Source organism: Armigeres subalbatus, chromosome 2 (assembly GCF_024139115.2).
Source record: "Armigeres subalbatus isolate Guangzhou_Male chromosome 2, GZ_Asu_2, whole genome shotgun sequence".
NCBI classification, from domain to species: domain Eukaryota; kingdom Metazoa; phylum Arthropoda; class Insecta; order Diptera; family Culicidae; genus Armigeres; species Armigeres subalbatus.
Window position 1 is genome coordinate 158,496,683 of NC_085140.1, and position 23,417 is coordinate 158,520,099.

Consider the following 23,417-nt stretch of genomic DNA (forward strand, 5'->3'; position numbering starts at 1 on the left):
CATGCCGTATTCCATCACATATTTGCTTGTAGACAGCAAGCTTATTTTTCAGGGACAATGATGACCGACAGTTGATCAGCAGGTACAGTAGTTTCAACCAAACGTTACATTTCGTCACTGTTTTGTCAACCTGTTGCCTGAAAATAAGCTTGCTGGCTAGGATGAAACCATCAGCCCCATTGGCCCATGTTTCTTTTCACTGCTATTGAGGGTGATTTTACAATCCTCATGCGGAGTGGGAGAAGATAATGGACTGGGTCTTCACTGCATCCAGTCCCCTTTGGTGTTTGGACACTGGCAGGGATTGAACAAAAAAAAAAATGAAAAACACCGTTTAATCACCATTGCATGAGCTGAGCATAAGCACACGGTTGCTACTCCGTTATTGCCAGGTCAGCTCTAATTACACAGAGAACCAACAAATGATGTTTGGGACTAACATCATCTATACAATGTGTAAGAACTGGTGACAGACAAATAAGCAATACCAGCGCCGGTCGTGTTCGAATGCAGGTCAGTTAAGAAATAGGTAAGGAATTGTTGACATGATACTCGCTTTGATAGAAGCCGACGAGTCATCTGCACTTCCACGAGAAATCACTGGGATGTTGGATATACAGGGTGTTCAATAAGTTCGAATACACTTTCAAAAAATGTTTAAAAATGGGGATTAAATTATTTCTTTTCCCGGTTGCATTTCATTGGAAGTATTGTTTATTAGGTACGTTTGTAACATTTCTTTTGGAATGACCTCTATTTTGTACTTCTTCACGAGCTTCAAACGTTTCTAAAACCCATCGCAAGCGGCACGCACGGTCTGCATGGGCATTTCGTTCCAGATTTTGAGAATTACGTCTTGAACTGGTCCAAGATACTGTCCTTGTATTCGTACAGCTTTAACATAATGAAGGACCAAACAAAAAAGTTAAGAGGGTTCAAATCCGGGAAGCTTGGAGGTCGCAATATTTTGTCCAAAAAGTCGATGAAATTGTCCCCATATTAGGCTAAAATCGCAATTTCCGTATATAAAGGGTTATCGTCCTATTGGAACACGTAGGGCTCATCTCCGTCTTAGCACCGGGCCACTGGGGGCATCAATCGTCCCATAAACCTCAGTTTTGTAGTACGCCGCAATGATTTTGACCTTCAAAAACTGCTATTTATGGTACCCCAATCCATTTTCAACGCGCGTAGTAGGCAAACAACAAGTGACAGAATGTCAACACCACACACATGGGATAGCGTATATATAACGCTAACACTGACACCAATACTAATACAGAATATGTACATCGGGCTTACAAACACAATGATCAAACATTTGTATTCGAACTTATTGAACACCCTGTATGGGGTAGGGAGTGTAGCAGGGTTCGTTTTGGTAAATGGTCTGCCGTGTGTAACGTGTAGTTTGATATAAAACAAAAACAATCGAACGAACACTAATTATTTTAATTATCGACCGCACTACACAACTGGATGCGAACTAAATTTTCACTTTCTGATTAATTTACCCACCCGCACAAAGCAGAACAATATTTCGATGACCGGCCGATCGCTCTGCTTACTGGAGACACACGACTAGACAAGAAACAAATGTTCACTTTCTCCACACTGTTTAATCAGCATTGCAATCACTAAGTATAGTATTCACCTTTGAACTACCGTCGGGCGGGGCTTCTTTTGACTCCGGGGGCTACTTTGGATTTTGGATTTTATAAAAAAAACTAAAAGAAAAAAAAATACCAAATTTGAAACAAAAAGGTGCCATCCAACTATCAACAAGACACCCGAATGGTGATAATGGCAATTTGAGGCTAGTTAACGTTGTAATTTTTGTTTCAAAATGTCCAAACTAGCCCCCGATTTGTCAAAAGAAGCCCCGCACGACGGTACGTATTTAATATGTGCAAGATTTTGCGAAGAACGTTTGCAATATATGAAAGTGTCCGGCTTCTGTTTGATTCAAATTTCTGACTTCGGAGGGATTGGATTTATATTTCGGATACAAAGATTCAAACATCGGACACCTGATTACACAGTACCGGGCAGAATAATTGAAAACAATTTTCACTGCACAGCTCAGACTGTCTTTTAATCATTTCGTTGCATTATTTTAACATGTCATATTAGACTGTCATACAGTCTTTTCCCGATTTTGGCAACACGACCGGATTTTGTTGCCAAAAACGGGAAAAAAATTTCATACAAAATTTCATTTTTTTTTGTTTGCACGATTGAAGCTAAATACTTAGAATAAGTACTACAGAGTATGTGGAGTGTGTTTGAATGTTGCACGTGCATCATAATTGATATTTTTGCTATATTATTCAAAACTCGGAGATTGTAGTTCAATCAAAATTGAAACAAACTCAAGAATGGTAATTAAACGATAATGTAACTAATTAGCCAATTTCATAATACAAATTTAATAATAAATAATATTCGAAATTAACAATAGCGTCGGCCACGTCCTTACAAAAATTTGTGGTGATAAAAAAAGACGTTTCTATTGTAGTCCATTGAAGTGCTGACTTCAATCTGACATCTCATATAAATTTTAGTCCACCAAAAATGCTTGTTTTATCATAATTCACTATATAAATCAAATAGCGGACCAACGGATGACTAAATGTGCTACAAATTTTGAATTCTTATATAATGGATTTTGATGGAGGACAAATTTCTTGTGGTCGGTGTGATAAAAGTAAAGTTCTGTGCACAATTATCACTGACACTATGGAAAAAATGAACGCAAGGCATAAGACATTCCATTGTTTTAGAAAATGGTAACGGAAATCTGCATTCTGCACATTGGTGAAGCGTATCCAATGTAGTGTGAGTATGGGTTAACTACACTCGACTCACTAAAACCAAATCCCTTTGCACTGGTCGGTCTTCTATCACTCAACCCAGGAATATTTTAGTCCGCAATGATTTTGCCATTTGCGGCATGCCACCTCTGACACTCGACAGCAGTCAACCTACGGACAAACTGATGCTCGTTACAAATCATCGCACTCCAGTTCTCCATGCACTACTTTCATTATTATAAATTTGAAAAGATGGAAGAATCCTACATCAGACTGAATAGGGAAGCAATCACAAACAGAACACTCGAGTGCGGGCATTGAAATTGTGAGTGAGCATTGATCTATTACAGGCCTGGTAGCGGGTCACTTTTTAGTGACATGGTCACTTTTTTCGGACAAGTCACTAAAAAGTCTCTTTTTTCGACCTAAAGTCACTAAAGTCACTTTTTCTCACAAAAAGTCACTTTTTTCAACTATTTTGAATCTATTGACTAATTTTTTTTTAAATAGAGCTTTATGTATGCGTCGGAAGATGCTTCGTTCATGGCGGGAGTTAAATTACGGATCTTGGAAAAGTGATCGCTCTGAATCTTCGCCAGCCATTCAACTCGCTGCTCATTTCACATGTATGTAGCTTATTGAAGGTGTTTTACGTCACAAATTATAAATTAGTATACAGTCATGCAAGCAGAAGACCTGCTGATTTCGATTTTCCTTAACTCAAACTTTATACAGTAGGGGAAGGTGGGGATTCTTGATTCCCCTGTTTTACCGAGAACTAAAGTAGTATTATTATAGCGCATGTTTATAATAGATCCTCTAGACAAATGATTCTTTTATTGACAACCTTATTTACTCTATTATTAACTGTGTTTTGTTTCTCCTAAAGATGTACTTAGTGGCCACGCAAAATTTGAACAACTTCTCCTAATAATGACCAAATACTATCATTTTTGCACAGCCCAATAAATGATCTTCACTGATAAAAATGCCAACATTCCACCACAATTTCAGGATATTTTGATTTTGAGTTGTTGTCTCAATATGATAAGACTTGATCCCTCATTAGTCATCCATACAAAAAATTGGCGAAAAAATTCAAAAAAAAATAAAAATTGTTTTCAAACGGCATTTTTTTTTGTAGATTTGAGAGATGTAATGGAGGGTTTTCCCAAAAAACTATTTATGGAGTAGATATCATAGAAAGTATATCAAGTCTCCCCAGTTTTGAAAATTGCATGTGCTGTCGAATAGTAAAAATCGTTCACGAAGCAAATCGGAAAATATGCGTATTTTGGAAGAAAAATATTCAAATGTTCAGAGATCATGGTCCTGCATTTTAAGCTGGAGGTCGGGAGTTCAATCCCAGGCCCGTTGTACCTGAATCTTCGTAATTTTTGTTTCGTGTTCTACCAAAACGATCCGTTCTGTTGTTTCTTTCGCACTAAAAATTCTAAAAACTTCCGTGGCACCTATGACTAATCACGCAGATTTTTGCCGAGAAAACATTTTTCGGAAAAGAAAATCAGGTCTATATTATTCGCTCACTTCCAGTGCTTACACACTTAAAATAAATCGCCGAATTCGGTAAAATTTTGCCGAAATCTCAACAGCAGAACTGTTCGGTAAATAATTTAACTGATTTTCGGTGATTTTGACAGTTGAGCAATGGAAAAAAATTCAAAAAGTCTGTAAAATAAATTACCGAACGGTTCTGCTGTTGAGATTTCGGTAAAACTTACCGAATACGGTGAAATGAGTTAAGTGTGTAAGCTTGGTTTACTGCACGTATTTGCTACTCTATTATGACCAGATCAGCTGTTCTTGCACAGAGACTAGCACTCTTCTTCAATGTGCAAGTACTGGTGATCCCATTTATTAGGGTCACTCTGCCACGTCAGGATGCAAGTCAAAGTAGGGAAGGGGGAAGAAATGATGATGCAATCACTCGTCTACTGCAAGTCGAATATACCTCTGCACTTTCCACGACTTCATGCAGAATTTGTAGGAATTTTTGGGTTAGTTTCGTGGCTGTCTTAATGGTAAACGAGCTGTTAATGTAACAGGATAAGAGAAAGCAACTAATAGAATTTATTATTGGTTGGATGTAGAAAACGAGCTTTTTCATTCATTTTCAATTCTAGCAGTTGAAACTAGAATAGTCAAGTTGAAGGTATAGCATTGAAATGGAAGTCCATTTCCAGTTCAAGCGATTACTAGAACATGAGAAATATAGAGAAAGACACAAAAGTAGGAGAATTAAACGGATTGAACCCACGACCTCCTGCATATAAGGCAGAAGCAGTAGTCATATGACTACCAAGCCCGTGTTTCGCTCACTTTCAGTGGCGTAAAAAATAATTTGCTCGCAAGACTACTCATAGTTTTGAGTAGTCCTGCTTTTGACTGATATTGAGTAAAATTTCCGTGAGATTAAAAGAGAGAGCAATACAAGTTTACTTAGTCACTTAGTATATAAAAATTAGCGTGTACGATTTTCATTTCTTTTTTGAGTTCGTTCTAAGAAAAAAGAGTGGTGAGTGAAATATGTTTTCCGCCACAAATCACTAAAAAAAGGTTCTCCTTCGACCCGTTTCATTTCGTCTTATCGAACTTGCAATTGAAACTGAAAGTCACTATTTGGTCACTTTTTCTGCAACTGAAAGTCACTATTTGGTCCCTTTTTTCGTCAGCTTTAGTCACTAAAGTCACTATTTTGAGCGGCATCGGTCGCTACCAGCCCTGCTATTACAACCGTAGCATCCATAGCCAATGAGTGAACTGCCTCGCTCAGATGGATACCAAACAACGAGGAGGAGTGATCATTTCTGTGATAAACAATGAGCAACACCATCTAACAAGCCAAGCCGTGGTGAGGTATTCATGTAAGCAACGATTTTCGCATTAGTACCTCGCTCTTCTTTCAAGGTGATAAGATAGGCGACAGAAAGTATCAACGCCTCTCATTCAGTGTGCTAGAGTTCAAGACTCATAGAGGTCTTCATTTTTAGGATGCTTGAATGGCTTTTATATCAGCACACCGTAACGACGCTCATTTTTGTGTTACCAAGTGATTCGCTTCAATAGGCTTCCCTTTGGTGAGCGTTGAAGATCATAAAAGGTAAATCATCGAAAGTCCAATTTCAAAGATCCTAGAAAGCTCATAACTTGCCCCGCGGAAGAGCATCAAGTTGGCTTAGATTAACCCGATTTTTTCTCATCATCTGATTTTTTTCAATGCCTGCTTGAGAGCCTTACGATTACATGTTACCAAATTCTTACCATCACTGTTGAGCTGTTGGCAAACATGCTGGAATCAAAAGGCTCGTTATGCAATTGACACATCATGAAACTGGAAAAGCCAACAGTGTTCTGATATTAATCACAAGACAAACTTGCGCCAATTCAAAAAAATAAGACTCTTTGAAATAAAATGGTTGCTTATTGTCTATACGGGAATGTAACAGAAAGACGGATAAAATGATAAAATGACAGTTCTCGGCTGGTACCAGAAAAGAGGCGCATAATGAGCAAAACGACTTGATGGCTATATAGCGCATTTAGAAAATCGAATGTGCTAATCACTAGCAATAAAACCTACTGGGGTTTACTCATATAGTACCGTTTGCATTGTAATGTAAACAGGGGGCTTCGCTTATTAGGTTTTGTACTATATTCAACGGTGTGAGTCAGCTTGTCGACGACAACATCAGTGAGAATGACTAAAAATACGACATTCTACGGTGGGCTGGTTAGATTAGGATAGTGTGAATAGGGACATGGAAACGTAAATAAAAAGAGCATAAAAGTTTCAATAGAAATTGTTTGCAATGAGCGTGATACATGTGGTGCTTCATTATTTCAGTGAACGTGCCCACTATTCGTACAGAGACCATAATACGCATGTAAACCTTAATAACATTCACTTTTGGTTTTGTTTATCCTATTACATATTAATGAAAAGGTTTTAGCTCTAAAAAGTAATAAAAAAAATATTTTCGAGGATGTTGCCAAAATCGGGAAGAAAATGTTGCCAAAAACGGGTGTTGCCAAAATCGGGGGTAGACAAAAACGGGTGTTGCCAAAATCGGGATGGGACTGTATTAGACTGTAACTATACTAAAACAAGACAAAACTATTAGTCTTTCCGATCCAGCTTGACGAAACATTTCAAAGAAATATTTCAGAAAATTTCCCATACAAATTGAAGCGTCCGAAGTTTGATTGTTTCCGAAATTTGATAATTCACCTCAATTCTAAACAGTTTTTGCATCTCTTTTATTGTCGTTCGTTATCTAATGAGAGCGATTTCTGCATACCCTGGCCTAGCGCTCTTAACATTTTACCTTTGGCAGATGAATCAAATATTTGGTGAGTGTGTTAATGATTAGGATGTTGTCCACTCTACTAGCCAGGCATTGGTTCGTGTTGTTTATTTGCCTTTGAAAGCGCCTTTTTGAAAGCGTGGATGTCGCTGATAGTCGATCGTCCACGCCCTTTTGGAATCTGCCGGAGTTGACTCGAAGATAGTTTCGCCGGTACTGCAGATGCCGATTTACCGCGAAGCCCACATTCGCCCACACCGGATAGTGACCCGAGCTGAGCTCCTTGTAGACAACCGGTTGCGAGAGGTGGTCTTTCATGTTAGTGATGTACAGGTTGATTGTTGCATGGACTCCGCATTGATTCATCTGAGCGGGAGAATCTTCATGATCGCGTAGTGGCCTTTCTCCGCATCGCTGCTCCAGATGGCACAGTTTCAATAGCCACGACTGTTGCCAAATGCTTGATGTCTGGCATTCAGGTCGCCGGCAATGGCGTACTCACCTTGCTGCGCGTTGGCTTGAAGATGTCCTGGAAGATGAATGGCGGTCGTTGGGGTAGATGAGCGTGATTGTGCTGACAGAAGTGGTAGATTCAAATCCGATGGCCTCGATGACATTCAATTGGAAGCTTGGCAGCGTGCGACAGTAGATATTGTATCGAAGAGCGATGGTCACACCACCTTTCCAGGTCGGCCGGGCGAATCTCACTATGCAAAAGTACGGGATTGTAACCAACGTTCACCCCCAGTTTCAGTAGGCGATGAACGCCTTCTCCTTAGAGGAATTTTTCAGCTCAATTGTTTTGCTCTTAAGCGAGCAAGCGTTCCATTTGATCAGGCTCACCCCTTAGCAGTCTGATCAAATGGATCGTTTGCACCCCCAGGCATTTTCAACGATGAAAATGCCTGAGTGAAAACCTGGTCGAAACGGGTGGCAAAGGTGCTAAAGGTGCCTTCCTTAGCTGTGTGTTAACATGCGCAGCTAAAGGTGGCTGTTGGGGTCGATTCTCTGTCCAGTTTTCTCGATTTCCTTGGGCAGAAAAGTCAGCATCATCGTGTTTGCCTCATATTATACAAATTCAAAAAATGGTTGTTTGACTCAGAAACCTCGCAGTTAATAACCGTGGAAGTGTATTGAACACGAGGTGGTATTGAAGTTGCCAGGCGGCAATGTCCCAGTGGGGGATGTAATGACAATAAGAAGAAGTAGTCGAGTGGTGAGGTGCGTGAAGATCGGAACCGGTTGTTCTTCGGCAGGTTCTTGGTTGAAGTCTTGTTTTGGATTTCTAGGAACTCCGTCTGATTCGGACAAACCTGATAACCTTTCGGTGCAACATTGGGGCTGTCCATATACCACGTGGACAGTTTAGGGAGGAGGGGGTATATCAAATGTCCACGGTTCACACGAAATTTTAAAAATTTGTATGAGCAAGTGTACACACTGGGGGAGGTGGTATCTAAAACTGATCAAAACTTCTCCACCTGGTATATGGACAGTCCCATTGTTGTACGAAGCGATAAATTCAGAAAAAGATTAATCATATTTTTCAAATAAATTGTATTTTTTTCGTTTTTCTTGTAGTATAATATATCAGATACAAATTTTAAAGTAGGATTGTTCACCGTACAGTCTTTTTAGTTGAAACATCGCTTTTATTTATTTTTTATTCGAGTAAGCTTATGTATACCTTATAATAATTTTTGATGTTTTCTTCTACTTTCAGGTAAGTTTTCTACAATGATGTGCCGTTCTGTGATTCAGGTGATATTTTGAATGTTTTGAAAAGGATCGATTTTGGTGCAGATACATACAGTGACCGGCATAATAAAAAGTCCACTTGCCGTTTTTCATAAAAACGGTCAACTTTGGATACCTACCCGATCAAGAATGCATAACATAACTATAACAAGGGGAGATATTTATTTCAGAAAAATATTGTAACAAAATGTGTTATAAATTTTGCTGGTTGGTTGTTAAAATAACAAAAATTATATCAAAAATACCTCTAGCCGTAACATAATTAAAACAGAGGTTGATACTTTCATATCAACATTATAACAAACGTTGATATATTTCTTCTGTACAAAAATCTACTTTCAAGGTAATTGCCTACATCACGGATAGAAATCTGGTACGCTACCACGCCGGGTTTTCCATCCATAATATAGGCAATTAACTTTGTCCCAACTATGTATTAATATCGAGCGGGTACAAGTTATACTAAAGGTGATTACCTCCGATTTTTTTCCAAAGTCTACAAAAAATGTAGGCAATTATTTTGTGAAAATATTCATAACTAATGTTGTTATAATTTTGATATGAAATAAAACTAGCCGAAGACACATTTTTACCGAATTATCTAATGATAACACACGTTTTTTAAATAACAACAATTGATAAAATTGAGTTATAATTTTGTTATGCATTCCTGATCGGGTAGATCTCGGTTGCGTGTGAACAAATTTTGCTGATAATTTGACCAGTAGAAAATTATTGCGGTAAAAAAATGGCAAAAAAAATATTTTTAAAATGAATGGTCGAAACTTCAGATCAGAACAACCGAAAAGAACTTATCGAAATTTCTGTTAAAGTACGCTTTACCAATCTATGATTAAGTTCTGGATCACTTCATCAAATTCTGAGATATTTGCTGTCGTAAAAATTGCCACCAGCGCATTTTTTTTTCTAAGCAATTTCTGCCGGTAATTTTAGAGATTATACACAGTTCTTACTCTGCTATAACCGCAGGTGGCCACCAGACGGCCTAATCCGGAACAACCGTAAAAAGTGTCATTTTGGAAAGTTTGTCCTACAACAGCGCATTTTTTTCTAAGCACCTTCTGTCGGTGATTTCAGAGTTCATACACAGCTCTTACTGTGCTATACCCACAAGTGGCCACCAGACAGCTTTCTGAATCCAGAACATCCGTAGAAATGGTCATTTTGTGAAGTTCATCCTAGAGCAGCGCAATTATTTCTAAACCATTTAGGACGGGGGTTTGAGAGATATTTCACAGATATTACTCTGCCATGACCGTGTGGATGTGTTTGTAATGGTTATTTTCAAATTCCTGAAAATTCCTCAATAAGGTACCATACCTAATTGAGAAACATATAGTGCACTTTGCCTTACTTGATGTATTGTAACTCGATTGGAATCCAGGATAGCGCGATCGATTTCTTGATAATCCCAACAAACATTGAATGCTGTTAGAGTTCTTATTTAGGAAAAAACAAGCTACTTCAGCTAAAAAACTAGCTTATTTAGCATAGATTGTTTGTTGGGATGTGATAGGAACGCAAAAGACGGAATTCTAATTGGTTACTGCTCGAGTAGTCAAGTTGAAGGTTCATGATTGAAATGGAAACCGTGCGAAAATCAATTTCTTGCTCTAGCGATTGCTGGAACATGAGGAATATAGAAAAAGATACAAAGTAGGAGAATGAAATGGGTCTGAGATCGAATCCACGGCCTCCTGTGTATGAGGCAGAAACGGTAGCCATATGACTACCAAGCACACTTTTCTGAACACATTGGTTTTCAAATCCCAAATAACTGTAAATGCCGGCACTTTTAAAATCCACATATTTTGAGATATCTAACAAAACCCATGTTTTACTACCCAGCGGATGTAATCCAAACTAAACAGTTTTTCATTATATTGGTTTTCATCCTCGAACAGCTGTGTAGAAGACGGCCACCCTCTAATATCACAGATCCGGGAATATATAACCAAACTGGTGATCTCTCATGCACTAGCACTACTCTACGGATGAATTTTTAACTTCACATTTTTTTCAACATATTGGCTTACAACCCCTGAACAACTTTGTAAAAGACGGCAATTTTCTAAATCCCATAGATCCCGGGATATCGAACTAAACTAACGGATCTCTCATATACACTAGCGCCGCTTTACGGCTGAATTCTGAACTAAACAGTTACACAACATTTTAATTTACAATGCTCGAACAACTTTGTAGAAGACGGCAACTTTCCAAATCACACAGATCCCGAGATATCGAACTAAACTGATCTCTCATATACACTAGCGCCGCTTTACGGCTGAGTTCTGAACTAAACAGTTTCACTACATATTGGTTTACAATGTTCAAACAACTTTGTAGAAGATGATAAATTTCTAAACCAAATAGATCCCGAGATATATATCAAACCAAACTGATCTCTCATATACAGTAGCGCCACCTTGGGGATGAATTCCAAACTTATCAGTTTCCCAACATATTGGTTTTCAATCCTCGAATAACTTTGCATAATAGCGTCGCTAAGTGGAAGAATTCCAAATTATTTTTTCCTTGACTCATAGGGCTGCATGGGATCGATCATAGACGGATTTAGATTTGTTTCACTACGCCAGGATTTTAAGAAATGTTACAAGAAACACATCGCCGTTTATTCATAAAATTGCCTATTTTTACCGGTGTTCCGTTGGTTCCGGATCTTCCAGAGGACCAGCAGAAGATTCATTGAACTTGAAAAATGCCCTTAATGAGAGTATATATCCCCTTTATTATTTTCCAGAAAAAATATAATTTTAATTGGCTTCAATATAACGGATTTTCGGACTGTTGTACTTTTTACAACACGCGAGTCTCGTGTTATGAAAGTTGATGCGAGTTAGGAAGTTATTAAAAGAAGACTATGGATAATTCAAGGCCTGGATAAATTCTTACTAGAATATATGCAAGTCTTCTTCTTCATCATTGACATTACATCCCCCACTTTGACATTGCCGCCTCGCAGCTTATTGTTCATTAGGCACTTCCACAGTTATTAACTGCGAGGTTTCTAAGACAAGTTACCATTTCTGCATTTGTATATCATGAGGCTAACATGCTCAGGGAGTTTAGACAATTTCCAATCCGAAAATTGACTAGACTGGCACCGGGAATCGAATCCAGCCACCCTCAGCATGGTCTTGCTTAGTAGCCGCGTATATTACTGACTCGACACTGAAGACGACCTTACTGTTGAGGTCGAAATACGTATCTGTCAATATACAATCAAGTGGTGGAATTAAATGGGAAGGTACAAACTCGTCTTATGACAAGTGAAGACACTCCACTAAAAAGCTCAAAATAATCAATTGAAACATTATCGGATCTTGTTGAAATTTTGTAAAGTAAAGTTTTGTAAAGTTAAAATGATTTAGTTTGATCGAAACATTGTTTAGTTTTGTGCAATCAGGTCATGTAAATTCTTAATGGGACGGTACACACATGACTTGGTATTTTTTACTCATGGACATACAAAATCGCAATTTTTATTATTATTTAAGTACGTTATGAACACTATTCATTGGGTTAACTCAAAAGTGACGCAGAGTCAAATGAAACTGTTATGCGAGTGGGGGCAGTTAAGTTTCTATGGAAAGAGTTAATAATGTTAAAATGGCCATTTAAAAATGAATTTTTGGAGTCATGAATAATTTAATGAAAAATTTTGCTTAAAAATTTCAAATTTCATTTCGAATTATTTATAAGTCCGGACTCGGGGGACAGCTACCGGATACATGAATTTATTTTGAATAACACATTGACAATTGCTCCAATTTGACCAATTGTCACCCCCAATGTCGGTACGAGAAATAGCACGAGTTCTGAAAGTATTTTTTGTTTTGTTTAACTCAAAACTCTTACAATACTTACCTTAAAATCCCCAAACTATGCATTTCTTATAATCCTTTGTTGGGAACTTTATAACTTCGAGACAAATGTAATCTAATTTCGTGGTGAATTCAACTTTTATGATCAATCTAGGTTGATGAATCATATTTTGGTATTGGTATCAGCCAATAAACTTAACATTCCGTCTATCGTTATAAACTTTGTGGATGCGTCTACCCAAGATTAACTCTTCACCAAATGGCTGTTATCTTCCTGAAATTCAGCGTTCTATTTACCTAATAAAACTCGGTGCGAGATTCGAGTGGCACTGCCACAGACAGAGACTCTATTTTATTGCGTTTTATTCTAAGGTTGGCCAACGAAAAAGCGCACATAACTATCGGTACAAACCCGACAGCGTAAAGCATGGTGTCATCGTCGTCGACGACGTCGAACTTTTCTAATTTGGTTGATGAAATCACTTCTATATCCACTCGAAAGCGAGGACCCTCCAAAAAAGATGGCAAAGCGTGCGAAACGATTCGTTTTCCTTTGCAAAGTTTTTCAGGTCACACCGAAAAAAAAAGGTACAGCATCGCTCCTCTCGAAAAGCTCCCAGCCTCCATTAACTTATTTCCCTGGGGGCTATCCCCCTGACTACCTGGAGCAGGGGCAAGCTATCTTATGTGTCAGCGTTTCAAAATTTGTTCCAGATATGTGAATAGAGTCGGTTTTATGTCCGTCCGGGAAGGATCATTCTCGCAATCTCGATCCAATTCAACCTTTCAGGGATATGCTACTACACGTGATTGGAACGTTTGTGCACAACTTTTTCTCCAAACAACAATCATGGTGACGCTTGCTTTTATTTTTGTAAGCCGTCATGTTTCCGTGCACTTTATAATTCCGCGTATCAGTCAGTTTGTGTTTTTGTGAATGATGACGAAGATGAATGGTGCAAAATTTGATCCCGTAGGATAAGCTTCTGTCCTTACCAGAATGTGATGCTCGGGTAGGCGTCGTATAATGAAGAATAAGGCGTTCAGTTGTGAGATGAATTTAATCTTTTATTCACTTGATTTTGGTTGCTCTGTCAGTAATACTTTGAGTTGAAAAGGGGACATTAATCTTATATAAGTGCTTATGTAGATTTCCCATATTCAAGTGAAAGTTAAGTTGATTTATCTGAAGAAGGTTTTCATAATAATGTTTACTCTGAAATGCTGATTTATTTTAGCTTTTTACATTTATATAGAGGAACGGTTCGGCACTTCATCTAATAGCTCCAATTTCCATCCCATCAAAAACAAAGCAATGAGAAGAAACTTGAATTGTTTTTTTTTATTTTTGTGATTGTTTTTAGCAGTGAGCACGCATGTTAGCAAAAAGAAGCGACAAGATTAATGCTGTATTTCTCTGTTTTTCTATGAGATGAATATATGGTCAGTGAGATGGAAAATTGAACAGTTCCCCTACCAAAAATAATAATAACAACACGGTTTTTTCTTTTATTTTGTTCTATAGCAAAAAATTAAATCAATTGAAAAATAACGACAAAGATGTTGTAAACAAAAAAGTGGTTTAAGGTGAATCGCGTTGGAATCCAATTTCAAAGCTACATATCACATTCAGGGACACATAACTCTAAAAGCAAACAACGGATAAAAGCGAAAAGCAGTTTTCAGCAGTTTGCTCACTTGCAGTATACACGAAAAATGGTTTTCAGATGTGCTAGTCGCCTATAAAATTACATTTGTGTGAGCAAAAACGCGAGATGAGGGGACTAGCACGGCCACTGTGGCATTCATTTTTGGACTCTTATTTACTTTAAGGTGGTTATACAACAAAGTCACAAATCGGCCATCTTGGAAACCACGTGCTTTTTCAAGTGATGTTTCAAGAGCACGAATTGAGAGAACCACAACGCCAATGGGGATGAAACATCCGTAGATCATTTGTTTACTCATGCTAAACAATCGACTTTAATTTCAGCATTGTACGAAAATTATTACGCTAGATTTGAACTTTTGATAATAGGAGTAGAAAACCGTGTGGTGAATTTGAAATTCACCACATGGCTTGATTGTATAATCACCTTAAGGTGATTATAGAATGAAGCCCGTGGTGAATTTCAAATTCACCACACGTTTATCTACATACATTTCCAAAAGCCCAAATCTGGCGTAATAGCTTTCGTACAGTGCCGAAACTCAAATTATGTTTGTTCAGCATAACTAAGCAAACGATCTACCATTATTTCAGCCCCATACGCGTTATGATTCTTTCATCTCGTGCTCTTGAAAAAAATATTGGAAAAGCACGTGGTTTACAAAATGGCCGATTTCTGGCTTTATTGTATAATCACCTTAAGGGCTATTGCTTTTTCTCAATACGCAGCAAGTTGTGGGATAGAATCCAGGTTGGTCTATTTCATGCTTTATGTATGCGATGTGTATTTTATAATGACTATGTATTGCATTTAGAAAGCATCACAAACACTACACGGAATTGTTCAGCTATCCAGGGCATTTTGAGTTCTTAGGCTCAATGAATCACAAACCCGTTCATACCTTTAATAGTGTTTGCTCCGTATGGATCAGTTGAATTAGGTTATGTTAACGTTCTACAACTCTTTTTTCACCTCACACTTCTGATTTCTCAGAGTGAGGATCGAGAAGGGAGAAAGGAATAGAAGAGGGCGAAAAATAGAAAAACAAGGGAGAAGAAAGAAGGTACAAAAATAAGAAAGAAGGGAGAGTGAAGAGCTAATGGGGAATAATAAGTGAGAAAAAAGAAGAGAAATAAATAAACCTCAATTATTCCACCTAGCTGTGTTGTTGCCTTCCTCGTGAATAATATTCGCCAATTAATATGACTTTTACGTACACTTAGTGTACAAGAAAGGCTAAATAGGAAAGACGTAAGAATTAAAAATAATAAGAAGTTGTAGTAAAAAAAATTAAGATGGGGAAAGGAAAAAAGAGTAATTCTCGCTGAGACCAGGCCACTATTTGCACGAGGTTCTTGAAAATGCCTTAATTTATATTCATTCGAAAGCTTTCTGTGAGTATATTAAGATTTTTTTTTAGATTTCTTAGAAACATGAATCCCTGGTTAGTTATACACGAAATTATTATAATGGAACCCTCGATTTTTGTCAATTCTTGACTCACCACAACTGTTATAACTCCAACATTTCTCAACCGATCATAGAGATAAGCATATCGTTGGAAAAAGGAAGAGTGTATCCTCAATTTTCAATAATAAAAATAGAGGCAGCCATATTGAATTTGGCCGCCATCTTGGATTTCTTCTTTCCGCCTAGTTGGCAACCACCGATTTTGAATATTAATACATCGATGGAATGCTTAGCTTATATTGTGCATTGGGTCTAAAAATCGCAGGTGTATTTTTTTTTCCTTTCAAAAGTTATGTACGATTATGTACGGTTGCACTGAGGAAAAAGGATAAGCCTAATTCTCATCGCAAGAAATGTTCTACCCTGTAGGAATCGGTTATAGGGTATTTGTCAAAATGGCGTTCTGTCGATCGATATCCGGCCAGACACCGTGTTGGTGGTTCAGGAATCTTCTGACGATGCAGGCTTCAAAAATCACTATCGTAATACTATGAGAGATGTGAAATAATTCCAAGTAAAGCTGAGCACCTCGAATATTCCTACTGATTGCAGCAAATACAGAGCATTAAATCCGTGATCAACCCCACACACAGTGCGATAGATTTCGAGGCAGTTCTGTCATAAAACAACCTCGGAACATGTTTATCACGGATGTTCGAGCAAGAACATATTTGTTTATGGTTATTGTGTTTATCTCAAGTGAAATTTATCCATTGTATTCGAAGTAACCACAAATACTCGCGACCGTGATTTTTACACTCTTTTATTACTCGTGCGTGAAGCACCATTGCATTCCTTCATGGACCGTTGTGACTTTTTGCTTTTCTCGTACAACAAAGTTGTACCGAAAGACTATATGATCGAAGTTTTGATAGGAAGCCCGGAGACCCATAGTGCTATATACCAATCGACTCAGCTCAACGAACTGAGATGATGTCTGTTTGTGTGTATGTATGTGTGTGTGTATGTTTTACAAATTTTGTAGACTCACTTTTTGGAACTTAGTATTATCCGAATCACTCGCTACAGGTTCCATTCGACGGGGAATCCACATTGTCCCATTTTTTGCTATTGAAAATTTGCCAATTCGGACCATGGGATCAGAAGTTATGGCCAAAATACTATTTTTCATAGCCAAACCACGCTAAAAAATACTCATTTATATTTTTTAGTATTTTTTGCATGAGTAAGGCATCAAGACCGCTAGGTGGATTAATCAGGTTTTTTTTTAAATATCGGCAATTATGCACAAAATCAGATCTGGGGCAGGATACCTACGACCAGAACTGTCTGACATCTACAATGTCCAGAACTCCCTTACGTTAATAATGGTGAACGTTTTTATTTACTGTGTCATAAAACAAAAAACAAAAGCGATTCTAGCGTTGTTTTCGAACAAAAACATTCAGAATCAAACTGAAGCTAATCGGAAGCTTTCTCAAACACGCACTAATAATTATTAGTTTCAATCGAATACATTTCAAATGAGCTTTTCGAACTGTGTTTGAAAGCCATCACTATTCCTGCTGTGCATCTTGTGAAACATTCTCCATGATTAACACACTTTCAACAAGTGCAGTATGAGTAGCGGAAAACGAATCGGTAATCAGATTACCAGTTTTAATTTTCGATGGTCCAAGTACCAGCACTTGGCATCTGTATTCGCTTTTGAGCACAACAAGCTTTTTCCAATGTCATTGGTGGCACGTGGTGCAGTGGTTGGTGGCTTCATGGAATTGATTGAGAAGGGGTTGTTTTCTTTCATATTTAATTTGTTATCGTACCAATCGATCGACCCACGCTTGCTAATTTGATCTCTCGATGCACTCTTCTGTATGGCAGCACTAGAATGTAAATGTGGTCTGCCTTAGCAAAGGGAGTTACATATATTTAAATATGTTTTATATTCTGTTCGGCACCGTAAAGACTTCGGGTTTGGAGTGTCTGACAACCGAGGCCAAATGCGGGCGTTTGTGGCTGTTTGTAATTCATGTCGTAACCACCACGTTGACAACCTACACATAAATAAACGCCACGGCGGGCTGACGGTAAGCAGCTTCACAAAACGTATTGAATCTCTAATAGAGTTTTGATATTTGACATGTATTTTAATTTCCGTTGCGTCTGGTCGACTTTGAGTTATGACCCAAAAATACATATGTGGAAATATCTTATTTCCAATTTATTTACCAGATCATAAGCATCATTAAAAAAGGAATAATCAAACGATAATTGATACAATTAACTTTGATTTAAACCCGTAACAACAAATTGGTAATGGATAGAATATACACTGAACGATGCCTGATTGATTACAATCCAGCATTATGTTATAGTTTATTTACACCTAATTATTAACAGTTATGTTTACATATGTTATATACATAATGTTCCTCAAATTGTACGTTGGAAACACATAATATGTAGATTTAGGTGTTAAGAAACAGTGTAAGCCCCCTTTGAAAATTTAGCACGCAAATAACCAAATGTTATAAAAACATTCCAAAGTTTGCTCCTGAAGTAGCACTTAAAGCAAAGCATAAAAAGCTGATTACGGTAACAAAGTGAGTGGCTAACCTCCTCCAGTTTTCCCTGAACGTGCTGGCATGCAAATTTCTTGCATTTGTGGAAACTGTAGGAATGAAAAGGGACTCCACCATCCATTCACGCCAAGTGATGGGTCTTTATTAAAACCGTGAGTGTGAACGGTGACGGGGCACAGGTTTTTTTTTCTCCCCATTGGTATCCGATGCCACCAGAACCGACGTTGTCATTAAAAGCAGTCGAAATGGTTTGGGGATGGGATTTTTAAAATTCCATTTGGTTTCCACGAACGACCTCCGTCACAGTGGTTGGTTGTTAACGTCGTCACTGAGAGGCAGGTGTCCCCCCGGTAGCGAACATCATTAATGCTTACGTTTGCTTTTTCATCGGACCCATTTCGGGTATCCATTGAAAAATATAGCGTCGAAATTGTAGATTCGTTGGCCAGAGACTTTGTGGTCCCTGTTGGAATTTAATTAGTTAGAGGCGCTGCGCTGCGTTCCGGTTGTCAACAGGAGCGAGAATCGTTATTTCGCGTGAGAGGGATACTATCCCAAGGGGCAATTTTATGGCATGTCACAGGTTCCGACGGCAATTTAAAATTCCTCGGAAAATCAGATCCTGGATATGGATGTGAATCAGAATTATCATCGGTCGTCATTCACGAGATATTAAGGGTAGTTAAAAGCGCTGGTCTAACCGTAATAAGAATAAAATAGCATCTGTGCACACTAAACCTTGAAAATTTAAATTTTTAATTCTAATTGGAGGAGGAAAACCTGGATGCGTGTTTGGTTCAACGGTTGTATGCAATAAAAAACATGACGTGCCAAAGCGACTGGTCGGATGTATATCTACTGGAGTTAGACAAAAAGATTGAGATTGGCAAAATTTTGCTCTAGTCTAGTTTTCTGTCATTATCCCTATTTTGAACTGGTTTCCGGTCACAGTAGGTGTTCCAGGCTTTCCGAGGATTTGTTGAAAATGCTTGTCATCTGCTTGTAATTATTTGTGGCCTTTCATCATGCATTATGCTTTGCTCAGAAAATAGAACTAATTTGACTGATGCTGTCTGCATATCAAGAATCCATCATGTAACCTGAGATAATATTTTTCCTCGAAAAACTGTTCAGATAAAAATACCCAGTGAGAAGATTGACGTGCCATCCACCAAGCCATAAATCCGCCTTCAATCCACACGTAACCATCTCCCATATTGCCTCCATGTGCCAGGAAAAAAACAATACTACTGACTCCACTGCTTGATCAAGGCAGTCGGAATACCTTAGAACCGGAAGCCATACTTCAACTGGAATCTTCGGGTCGGCATCGGCATCTGATGACAGTCGCGGGCTAAGAAACCAAATGTAGTGCCCTAGGAGTCGAGGCGCAGGTAAGCTGAACCGACTATGGCACCCAGTGGACAATGATTCAAAGAAGAGCCTTTCCTGATCCCTGGTAGTCACCTCTCCTGCACATGGAGATATTAGATAGACGGAAGATGGACGCACCTTCCTCCTAAAAGCCAGTCAAGCACAAGATCTCATATCGCTGTTTCTCGGATCGCATCTTTATTCCCGGACGACGACATGGGATGCAAGTCGCCAAGTATCAGCATCTCAACACGGCAGGATAATGCTCCGCTAACACTCGGTAAAACAAGACTATCTCCAATACAATCAGACACTCCGAACCATCCAATCCGAGCTCCAAGGGCTTTTCTTCACTGGCGCTTTCTGGGCACCTCGAAGATACCAATCCGTGCATAAAGAAGTTTGCGATTTTTTTTCTACCTCGTCTATATTAAAGAGGACCTTGCAGTCGTAGGAGCCCGTCTCCGCTGTAGCATGTCAATATAACACCCACCATCCACCATAACCACCATAACGTCCTTATGCTTAACGTCGCGGACCCCCGGAAAAGCGGGTTTAACTTCAGGCAGATTTCCCTAAGATCGCGTGCTCTTAGGACGCTTAAGATTGAGAGGCTTGTCAACCGTCGACTACGACAGAAAGTGGAGAAGGACGGGAGACTTGGATTCTGGTACCACTCGTATTTCGCCAAACTATGGAATTTGCTTCAGAACGCGTTAGAGGAAGGGAAACATCCGTCTCCCTGGACAAATCTAAGGTGTATAACCGCACCTGGACCCCTCTAGTTCTTAGTCACCTAGTGGAATGGGGTTTCTCTGGGCTTCCATTCAAATCTATCTCCGGCTAGTTCTTTCAGGTGCTATATGACTGCAGATCCAGGACATACCGGGCGGACACTGGGGTCCCACAAGGATCGGTAACGCTGTTCCTCGTGCTCGAGGACATGTATGCATCGGGTGCCACTCCGGTCTCAGTCTTAAACTGAACTTTTGATGGGATGCTTTCGACTGTTGTGCTCAATTTTGTTTGACTATTATCGGCTCTTTTAGTCTTATAAAGCAGCTAAAACGTTGTTGCATCTATTCTCCGATCTAGAACTAGAAGATCTAGATCTAGAACCAACTGAATTAAAAGCCTATCCAAGCCAATGCAAACAGCTTCATCTTACAAATGTTTCGCATCATATACAAAACACGTTCAACCGCACATTTATTCACCAAACATTAAAAACGAAAGTTCTAAATCTAATTTAATTCTAAATTAATCTAATTTAATTACGAAAGTTCTAAATCCTACCTGAAACACGTCCGATCACGCACCAATTGTTTACTCACTCGGCCGTGCGAACTATATGCTTACTGAGCAACTTATCAAACTTGTATACAAGACAAGATGTGTAGAAAAAGTTGAAATGCATTATCAGAACCAGTGCTTCCCGTGCGTGCGTTTGGAACTTTTTAAAAGAACTTTATCATGAGGTATAGCCTCCCGAATAAGTTCTTTATCATGACAGAGAATAAGTTCATTAGTGCAAGACACCTGACCTGGTCATAATGGAGTAGCAACTACCCGTTACGGTTGAAGTTCAAGTTCAAGCAATTTTGAAGATGGATATGTATGTCATTTTTAAAGATTGCACTTAATCAATGTTTTTAACACATAGGGTAAGGGAGGTATTTTGGACCACTTTAGGAGATGGCCGAACAATTTTTCGAATAAAAGTTATATTTTGTAATAATTCTTGATCAATTCCCTATACAACTGAAAAATGGTGAATGCTAGGTAGGATTTGTAGGTAAAAATGTTGTAAATCCCACCGAAAGTACCAAACTATCATAAATTCTAAAGATTTGTGAGATTTAATTTTGGACCACCTGTTTTTATTTTGGACCACCTATTGAACATATTTTGGACCACTCGAATAGTTTAGTATTGCTTGCAAAGTTATGTTACTATTAAATTAAATTAGTGATTTCCAGCATTTTCTACGTTTTTATCCTTGAAGTACTTGTAAAGCAATATATTTTTATAACACGCAAAAGCTAAGAACAATATCTACTAGCTAAGGGTGTTGAAACTAATATCATTCTCAGTACCACTCGTACTCGTACAGCATCATCAAAGCCAAACAAACGTGCGGCCGTGACCGTGATCGTGATGTTTGCACCTGGTCACTCCTACCCTGTCATATTTTTTATGTAGTTTGCCAGATCTGTTCCATTTGCATCATTGGGTTGCCCGGTTCTTCCTTGCTTCTTGCACATTCGTTTTCCAAACAAAACATAATCGTAAAACGCGGAACTCTGTTGCATTGGCAAGCAGCACGGACGGAGAGCTCTAGCAAAGATTGGTTCTTGTCATGGAGCTTCCTTAACTATTTTCGTATGGAAATAATGAAAACAGTTACATGTTGGTTTAATAGATATTTTCCTAGGGCTTAAATCAATGAACAGTAATTTTTAAAATAAATGCGGTATGAACAGTAATTTATGAATGGTTTGGTTGGTAAAAACAAAAATTTATTGTTATTATTATTATTGTTGTCTTTCAGCGCTTGGCTGGCTCACCTCTGGTAGCAAAAAGGCAAAAGTTTAAGAGATCTAGAACTTAAAAAGAAGATATGTCGAAAATATGTTCGGTTCAATGAAAAATGAACCTATTTTGGACATGCCTCAGAATACTTTTTTTAAATCTGCAAAATTTTGCCCGAGATATGAAACTGCTTCAATTAGGTTTTAATAAGTCAACAACATCATTCACATGTTTTAAATCTATGTACAAATAAGCCTACAGCTTTTAAAAGTTGACTTCAATTTTACAATGTCGTCTTGGTTTTGGTCTAATCCAGCCGGGATGGGTAAATGCGTGAAAATATTCTTAATAATTGCTATATTTTATAAGAAAAAAATATAGGAGATACCTTATGGATAGTTTCTTTTTGCAATAAAATTTAAATGTTGCGTGTTTTATTTAGTTTTGTGTGATATAAATGCAAAATTCAGCTAGGTGGTCCAAAATATGAGCCCGGTCCAGAATACAGCCGTTACCCTATCATATTGACCGTAATGATAACAATAAAAAGGATACGATCAGTTATTTAAACCGCTTAGCAATTCGAACATTATGTTTATAGTGTTCTAATGATCTTTATTTTTATAGAACTTAGGACAAGCCTTGTCCAATATGAATTATACCGAAGAGTCAACAAAAATTAAATTTTTAATTTTGCCCTTTTTCTTCATATTTTTTATACCCAATGCCAAATTGACATTTGTAATTCCAAACGAACAAAACTTTTCCTCATTCACTGCTGCACTTAATTAAATTGCTCATAATTAAAATCGGCTAAACTTACATTCCCGCGACGTGCCAGTTCTGGGTGAATTTCGCCTATTTCCCGCTTCCACGGAAAAGTTTTTAGTTGCCTCCCACGCGGTGCCAGTAGAACATGTTTTACCACATCAAGTGAACCACAAAAATCAAGAATTCCTACAATTTTTGCATTTTCCTTCAGTTTAAGTTTAGACGGCGAGGATGCCTGTTCTGATGATTTCCAATTTTATTTTCTTGGTATGTGATGGGTTTGTAGGGTTTT

The 23,417-nt window shown here is 38.2% G+C and overlaps 1 protein-coding gene across 1 annotated transcript in view; it reads left to right on the plus strand.

The window, feature by feature from the left end:
• The window catches only part of LOC134211083 (cyclin-dependent kinase 14), a 460,569-nt gene that overhangs the window by 203,915 nt on the left and 233,237 nt on the right, over positions 1 to 23,417 (plus strand). The gene's annotated exons all lie outside the window — the stretch shown is intronic.